The sequence below is a fragment of the Bactrocera tryoni genome, chromosome 5, assembly GCF_016617805.1.
Source record: "Bactrocera tryoni isolate S06 chromosome 5, CSIRO_BtryS06_freeze2, whole genome shotgun sequence".
Taxonomy (NCBI): domain Eukaryota; kingdom Metazoa; phylum Arthropoda; class Insecta; order Diptera; family Tephritidae; genus Bactrocera; species Bactrocera tryoni.
In genome coordinates, this window is record NC_052503.1 from 21,635,571 (window position 1) to 21,644,777 (window position 9,207).

A 9,207-nucleotide genomic window follows, 5' to 3' on the forward strand; every position below is an offset into this window, starting at 1 on the left:
CGTTGAATGCGCTCTATTCATGCTGAATGCCATTGACACACCAAACACACAAAGCACTTAACCATATGCGGACCTTAGGTCATTCTTATTACCACTTTAGCAGGTGTGTGCACATAAAAGTATCCATTCTACAAATCCATGTACCACATATAACACATAGATGAATATTCATGAGGGCGCGCACAATGCGCTAATTGATTTTGCAAGTTAATCAATCAACTTTTTTACATCTCTGAATTGAGGGTGCTAAAGTGCCAAAGTGCGAAAAGACAAAAAAAGTATTAAGCAAAAGAATTGCTCAACCTTGTTAGTGCAGTAAAACGTTGAAAGAATGTCGGAATATTTTTTTTGAATGTGTTGAACGAGTTTAGTTTTGTGTGCGTTATAGAAATGAGGACTTTATATGGATTGCAATTGATCGAGTTATTCCTTTTCTTCCGGGTTCAGTGCGGACAAGAAGTATGGAATATGTGTTAAAGGTTTTCGTAGTCGCCCTCTAAACTTATACGGAAGTAGTACGTCAGGCACTCACTTCGCGACAAAAAAACGTTACCAGTGAACCTCTAGTTGATCCCAAAAAGGTATTACTACCACCTTTGCATATTAAATTGGGTTTAATGAAGCATTTTTTCAAGGCAATGGACAGTAATGGAAGAGGGTTCTTGTATCTGAAACAAAAATGTCTAAGAGTCAGTGAAGCAAAAACTAAGGAGGACATATATGTGGGTTCGCACATAAGAGAACTAATGAAAGATAAAACATTTGAGGAAATGCTCAATGCTCAACTGAAATACAAGCCTGGAGTGCCTTTGAAAGCGTTGTTAAAAATTTTCTAGGATTTGTGAAAGCTGACAATTACAAATATCTTGTGACTGAACTACTTATTGTCTATAAAAAAATTGGTTGCAGCATGTCGCTTAAAATTCACTTTCTGGACTCCCATCTGGATTTTTCCCCCAAAAGTTTAAGTGACGAACATGGAGAACGATTCCACCAAGACATTTCTGCTATGGAGAAACTGTGCCAAGGCAAGTGGAGTGCCAGTTTGATTACCGATTACTGCTGGGCATTGTTAAGGGATACTCCAAAAACAAAATATCGCCGAAAACATCGACAGTTACATTTTAAGGTACTTTTTGGTTAATAAAATAATATAATAATAATATATCTATCGCTTTTTTTTACAAAAATCCGTATATCCAAAAAATGATAGGTGATAGAAGCAATCTGTAGCTATCTTCTGCATTTGTGAGAATTTTTACATAATAAACACTTTGTTCTGTTCTTGTCACAAAAGTGGATTTTGCTTCTACTGTGCAAACAGTCATCAGGGTTAGATTAGATACAAGGGTTGGTTTTTATATTTCGTGATTAGAAAATAGAAACTAATAATAATCATCGAAAATGCTTCGAAACGTTTGCCACTCTCATTGATATATCCAAAACACTCGTTCTGAAAGAATCCATTCCATCTTCAGTTGTCGAATAAAGTTCGCCTCTTAGTTTATTTCTGACATATGGGAGCAAAAAGAAGTCATTCGACTATGCGATAGATGGCTCATCCAATTGATGTTTTCAGTGCTCAAACATACAGTTGTTACAGTTAGTTTTTGACAATGCAATATTGAATGTATCCTGTTCCCACTACTTCCTATACTTTTCTCAATCTATCAATCAATGTGACCTATCGTGAACATGATCTACAATATCAGTTATCGCACAGCATCAATAATTTCCGGAAAAACAACTGATTTTGTACGCCCTCCACGAAATTCGTCCTGAAGTGATATACGACCTCGATTGAATTCATCATACCATCAATAAACTGTAGTCCTTGATGGAGCTTCATCGCCAAAAATCGAATTAACTATATCTATACACTCTTGATGAGTTAATCCACATCGCAAGTTGTAAAGAATAATCAAGCGAAAAGGTTCGCGATTTTGAGGTTTGTCGAGTTGTATATTTTAAGCTACTGTAAACAACACAAATTCTGAGTATGTATAACATCAAAAATATCAAACTTTACGATGAAGTTGTGAGTTGCCAGATTGCAGCACTAGAGTTGCCAACATACTTAAGCCACTCTTGCAGTATCGAACAGCAAATAATTTCTTTCCGTATGATAAAAAATTCAACATTAAAAGATCAGGCAACTATAAAAGCAGCTTCACTGCACCAAATGGCATCAGCAAAAAATACAGTCAGCGGCATAACGGTCAAACCGCCCGCACTACAATAGATCACTTTGACTTTATTTATATTTTTTCACAGAAAAACCAATTTATTTGCATTTCAATGCCGGTCACTGTGCCAGAGACTAGCCCAAAAATTCAAATTAAATTCAAATGTAGCGGAGGCAGATTTTATTATACTCGCTTATATACCATATACAAAGGTTATACATGTATATAAATATATATATATATAGGTTATTTTGTAGGTATGTATGTGACGAGTTGCTCGTACAATAGATCACCGTTTTTTGCAATGCATTTACTTTGTATGTTGAAGCTTTTGAATTTCTGGTGTCCTCTACGACGATGCGAGCAACAACTTTTTTCGCTTCCCGGCTGTTGCGCAGCGCCGCAAAATGTTTGACAGCCATGACAAAAGTTATGCAAAGCAATTTTTAACGGTTATTTCAACACTTTTGCTTTTGCTTCGTTTTTTATATAGCTGCTTTCAGTGTGTTTGTTGTTTGTGTATGCGCGTGTCCAAGTGTTTGACAAAATATTGGAATTTTGACAGGCGAGTTGACAGCCGTTGTTTTGCCGAAGTGACATGCGTGTGCATATCAGTGTGTATGTGTGTTCATATAACTACTTGTGTGTAAGAGTATGTGTGCATTGGCGTTGCTTGTGGGCTTTTTGTTTTCTGTTTATGGTTTTATTCACTTTCAGATAGCGTTAATGTGTTTTATTGCGTGGAAACTTTGCACAGACCATAAATGAAGCATCGCGACACATACATACATACATGTTTATATATGTATATATGTATATATATTTGTTTCCACTTTGTGGTTGCTGAACTGTCAGATTTTATCTGGCTATGTTGTGATAGTGGTGTTTTTGTTGTTAGCTGATCTCAACAAAGCCGGCTTTGGCCATGATCATTTGACGCGTGTAACTCCGTTGGGATTTGACAAGTTTTGGCGTTGGCTTAAGCCAAGCATAAGTGTACATGTGTATGTGTTATGTGACGTCTACGCCCTCAGCATGCACTCAAAGTTTCGCAATAGTTGTTGTGTTGCTTTTTTTAGACACAAAATTTGCTTGACGAAACAATAGCCATATGATTCAACGGGGCATGTTAGTACCAAGGTATTGAAGTACTACATATATGCCGCTATATAAGCGTATGTATACTTTAGCACATATATACATATAACACCTTTTATGCAGAAAACTATAAAAATCAAGCAACCACCCGCATGGTTCAAGTCTGTTAATAGCTCAATGGTCATATCAATCAATCTTGTTACTTAATTAAGTGTGAACATTTTAAAAATATTTTGCTATTTTCTTTTGCATTTGCTAAATTGCTTTGATGCTTTAACCTTCAGCGCTAAATTTTTTCCGCCGAATTTGGCATTGTCGTCGATTAGTGTCAAGCTGCCTTCCTCGTTTCCTTAAATTGTTTGGCATGGCTTGTAGATTTATGTTAAGTGTTTACCAAAGATTGCATTGAAAAACGGTTTTTTTGTGTAAAACCAAGTTTCAAAATCTTACTAATAGTTAGCAAATATCATTTTACTAGAAAAAGGCAGTCCATTTATATACATACATTTGACTTTGCTATTAGATAAATCAGCTCTAACAACAATGCTGTTATATAAAGCTATTATAGCCAACGGACGTTCATGACAAAAGCGGTGTTTGATAAGGTCTGATCTTACAGTTAGCTGAGAATGTTAGATTTTTAGGTTTTGCATTGCTTTAAAGGCACTAAGTTGGCAATCGCAGGGAAACGGTATCAATACAGAAAGAATACACTTATATTTTTACCATAAAAACATAAAACGACAACTCTAAGCATGAGAAGTGTCCATGAACATATAAATCAAAATTATAGTTAAAGTAAATGCTGAAAATGATTTCAATAGGGAGAAGATGTGATGTCACATCATATTAAAATGTCTGTGATTTGAATTTAAATATTAATAAATTCGAATTATAACGAATTAACAAAAAATATGCCGGAAAAGTTTAAACGTCATTGATTTGCCTTATATCTTATAATGTAATATTAAATCATATGACGTAACATCACGTGACGCTTTTAAATCAATAAAATTAAGTAAAATGCTGGAAAATATTCTTGATTCTCAATTTTAAATCAAAATTAAATAATTGGCAGTCACATGAAATGTAATATTAAATTATATGATGCAACACAACATCACGTGACATTTTTGAATCAATAAAAATAACTAAAATGCTTGAAAATATACTTGTTTCTCAATTTTAAATAAAAAATTTAATAATTTGAGACTCACATGAATGATGATATTAAATCATATGATGTGACATAACATCACGTGATGTTTTCAAAACAATAAAATAAATCCAAATGTTGAAAAATATACGTATTTCTTAGTTTCAAATCATAATCGAATTATTTTATCAATGATTTGTATACAGCTCGAAATGTGATTGAATTTTTCTGATATGGTAAGGTCATGAGTCATGAAGGTAAGCATTTGAGAGAGTTAATAAAAGAAGAACGTATATTATTATTAGAACTTGTATCGAAAATTATGGAAATAACTCGAAAAAAGATATTTTACTATTTTTTGTGAAAATTAAAACACATTATGAGGCGCTTTGGCGGCGTCTATCAGCTTATAGTTTATGAGATATACTAGATAATTAAGAAAAAAGGACTTTTACAAAATTTCAAATTCAAAACTGAAGTACCAGTTCGTATATATACTGACGGACAGATGAACAGACGGATATGGCTAAATCGACTCGACTCAGCTCGTCATGCTGATCATTTATATATATATTTCACTTTAGTCATCCACCGTATAATTCTGACTTAACACCGAATGACTTCTTTTGAATACAAAAAAATAAACTAAGTTCAACGTTTTTCATTACCTGAAGAGGCGGTTGATATGCTCGGAACGCGTGTTTTGGAGATACCTCAATCAGAGTGTCGCTTCAAAATTTGGTGCAAACGCAGGCAAAAGTATATGGATATTTTTGGAGAATATGTACTTTGAAAAATTATCCAACGATTATTGATGATTAAAATTTTAATTTTTTATTCTAATCCAGAAATATGAGAGGTAACCTACGTATGTGGTATCCGAAATTCCCTCCTGTTTACCAACTTAGTGGCGAACTTTAACCTTTTTCAAGGTTTAAATATCAAGGGAAGGTATAAAAAATGTTATAGTAGCAGAGTATAAGAAATTTTCGAACAAATTTCGAACACAATTTACAAAAGCCAACAAGAGAACTATGCTTTTGGGCAGGCCAATCATAATAAACTTAAAATTATATTTCGACTAAGGATGAAACATGGATGGGTTTAAGACTTATCAATCAGCTGAGACAGCTGCTGGCGTTGCATCTAGCAAGTTCATAATATTTATTTTTTGGGATAGGTATCAAATAGTTCAGTGACTAGCTTAAAAAAAATCGAAATCGTAGGAAAACCTTACTATTTGAGAAATAATAGAGTGCGGTTTCATTCACCTAAACTTTTGGCCGACTTTGTTGTGATTTCGTCATTTTGGTCATATTCTCCTCCTTATCAGTGATGTTATCTTTGCTGGTGCCGTCTTCAACAATGTAATTTTCCAAAGATTCCAAGTGTTTGGTTGGTTATCATTGACTGATTCACCAAACAAAAAGACACAGTCTTGGGTACATTTATCGTTTCTTTAAGGTGAAAAATTCTGTGATAGCGTATAAAATGACAAATCAATTAGTCTCAAATTTAACACAGGCTTCTTATATATATTTTTAGTAATTAAAGCGAGAATTTTTTTATCAACAGTAAAACAATTTTTTATAAACCGTTTCAGGCTGAATTTTTGGTCCAAAAAATCGAGTTTTTTTCAGATACCGCCATTTTGCCAAAAAAATTGATTTTGCTTATTCCTTCTATTAGTTACTAGATTTAATCAGAGGATCTAGTTCAGAGATATAGTGGTCATCGTGAAACGTTTTTTGAGAAGAGTTCCCGAAGACCGGCTGTAGTTCCTTTAAAAATATGCTAATACCAAATTTTAAAATACAGATAAGTACGCTATAAAGTGTGTACCAATTTTTGAGTCAATAAATTGAAAAGTTTTCTCAGAAAAAATTCTGGAAAATTCACTTTTCTTCGGCCTTCTAACTGTATATAACCCCATAACGCGGGTTTTCGATGAATTGAACTTTCACCGAATGCTTTTTCTCACTTAATTCCTTGTGTTCGGGATGAAGTAAACTCTTAAAAATAGTTCTGCAACACTTAAATCATTCCGTAATCGTTATGTCATTGGAAACACAAAATTTCAATTAAACCCGTCGTAAAATTGTTTTTCATTATGAAATCGATTTTTGCAGCCAAAGGATTTTATACCCCTTCGTAACTACTGCTTGGTAATTGTTTTGTTTTATTTTAATAACTTTTTTTCAAAAATCGTTTATATTATTTAACATATTTTGTAGTAAAAAAAAGATCAAAGAGCGTATAATTATATAATAAATAAATTAAGCAACCCAATTATACCAAAATATAAAATTCGAAAAACACACACACTTCTCACTAATATAATTCTAATTCATTCTAATAAAACTAGATTAGAAAGGAACCAAAATAACCAAATTTCAACGCACACACACTCAGCAACCACAACAACATATCTAAAATCACTTACATTTTTTTCGTATTCCGTTTGTGTTCGGCACTTTACAGATTATTCACACTTGTGCACGCTCTTTATATAATCCACGCACGTGCTGCTTGAAATCGAGCACTATCTAGGCTTCGGGAATGATAAGTGCCCAGCCAAACGAAATGTGTTTGGGCGAATGCGAAGAAGCGACGAATTTTTACTACACCTTTTAACGAAATTCAATATGAACCGCTTAAACCAACAACAACCAAAATCCACACAACTGTTTATTTCAAGCTAATTTTGCAGCGGCTGTCAGTCGGTCGCACAACATGCGCACACAAAACACAACAATTTCACTTGTGTTATTTTATCGCTCGGGCGATCGATCGCACATTTAAACTTAATTCAATTTATTTCTATTTTTACTTTTTTTATTTTGTTAAAAATAAGCAAAATTACCAATTTGAAACACGAAGCAGCAGCGCGGCGTAGGTGAAGTGTATTTCTGCTTTATTTCCTGAAAATTCACAAATGCATACAAATGGGAGTATAAAATTTAGTTTCGAGAGTTTTTTTGGGGAAAAAAATGGATGATCTTTTTTAGCGCTTCATATGACACACTTCTATAAATATTTAAAAATTAGAATTTTAGTATTTGAAACACTGTTTTAAATGCGAAACTGCCAAAACAAGTCGTGGAATGCTTTCTAACGCTTGGATTTGTTTGCTTTATTTGTGCAATTTATTTGCCTTTTGCAACACACACTCACGTATACTTATATTCATATATAAACACAAAATTTAAACACGTTTTTATTTGGACTTTGAAAAAGATGCAAAATCAAATAATTTTTTTTTGTCTGTGAAAATTAACAAAAATTCGACATTATTTTTTTCTAAAAATTTTCACCTAAATTGATATTTAAACTCTAATTTTTTTTAAATATTTCTAAATATTTTTTATAAATATTTCTATATATTTATACTTAGTTGCCTATTTCGTTTCACGCGTCGCCGCAAAAGCACGTCCGTTCAGTTCGGTATAACTCGACACTTTGCGCGAAGCATGCGTTCAGTTCGCTCGTTTTCGCTGCTCACCGTTGCCAACTACGAAACCTACTGACGGCCGTTGCGTTTTTCGGCCAAATTTCTGCACCTTTTTGTCGCTCAGCAGCGTGGAATTAGAGAAACTACTCAGGAAGTTTATGTGCTCTGTTGGCTCAGCGCAGTCGAGTTTGTTGCTTAAGTCTTTCGTTTGAGTGATTTGTTAAGGCAAGGCGCCGTACAGTGTGTTGATTGCTTATAAGCGTTGGATATGAACTGTTTTCGGAGTTTTTTTCTGAAAAATTTAGAATTTCAAAAATAAATATAGAACTTCAAAAAATTTAACTGTTTTTAACATTTTTTCTAAACAATTTAGAATTTCAAAAGTAAATGCAGCAACTCAAAAAATTTAACTGTTTTTAAATTTTTTTCTAAAAATTTAGAATTTCAAAAATAAATATAGAGTTCAAAAAATTTAACTGTTTTCGGAATTTTTTTCTAAAAAACTATTTAACTGTTTTCAAAATTTTTTCTGAAAAATTAAGAATTTCAAAAATAAGTATAGAAATTCAAAAAATTTAACTATTTTTAAAATTTTTTCTGAAAAATTTAGAATTTCAAAAATAAATATAGAAATTCAAAAATTTTAACTGTTTTTAAAATTTTTTCTAAAAAATTTAGAATTTGTAAACTCAAATATTGTTGAAAAAATTAATAAATAAGCTTGAAAACTAAATAAAAACACTTAAGAGTTAATATTGTTTTTGATTTTGTTGAGTTTGAAGTGAGTAAATATTTTTTTTTAATTTGCATTAAACTTTTAGGGAGTTTTCAGCTAACAAAACTTGTTATTTTTGTTTTTGTTATTATTTTATGTTAATATATTATGTTTCCTTCCGTGTCAGTTACTGTAGATAATTGATTCGTAAATTATTACTGTTCTACAAGAGAGTAATTACTTAAATTTGCCTCAAACACTCTTGAAAAAAAGAATAAATAAAAAAAGTTTTACTACTTCAGTTAGCACACTGTTTTATTTCAACATATAATTGGTAGTTATAAGCATAAATACGGGACATTCCAACAAACTAACTCCTCCAGTGTCCTATACCATTTTGCAATACTCACTGCCCCCAATAGATTGTAAAAGCTCTCTGGACTTCTTTCCAATAGCACGAATTTAAATAGTTGCAGTTTCGGCTTAATAAAACTATCGTGACAAAGAATCATTGGAGTTTGGTTCTTATGAGATGGTGGGGTTGAATTTTTATGGGTTAAAGGCGGCTTATTTCGTTTTCCGTCAAAACTACGATTCCTAT

General features: G+C 32.5%; 1 protein-coding gene across 2 annotated transcripts in view; it reads right to left on the bottom strand.

The window, feature by feature from the left end:
* The window catches only part of LOC120777568 (protein spaetzle 5), a 33,113-nt gene extending 25,222 nt beyond the window's left edge, over positions 1 to 7,891 (bottom strand). Inside the window, exons 1-2 of one of the 2 annotated variants that reach the window (XM_040108968.1) lie at positions 7,831 to 7,891; positions 6,884 to 7,361 (exon numbers count right to left, since the gene is read on the bottom strand). The gene's annotated coding sequence lies outside the window, so the exon portion shown is untranslated. Of the gene's footprint in view, positions 1 to 6,883; positions 7,468 to 7,830 lie in introns of both variants that reach the window. The other variant, XM_040108967.1, reaches the window with a different exon arrangement.
* Between the last annotated feature and the right edge of the window lie 1,316 nt (positions 7,892 to 9,207).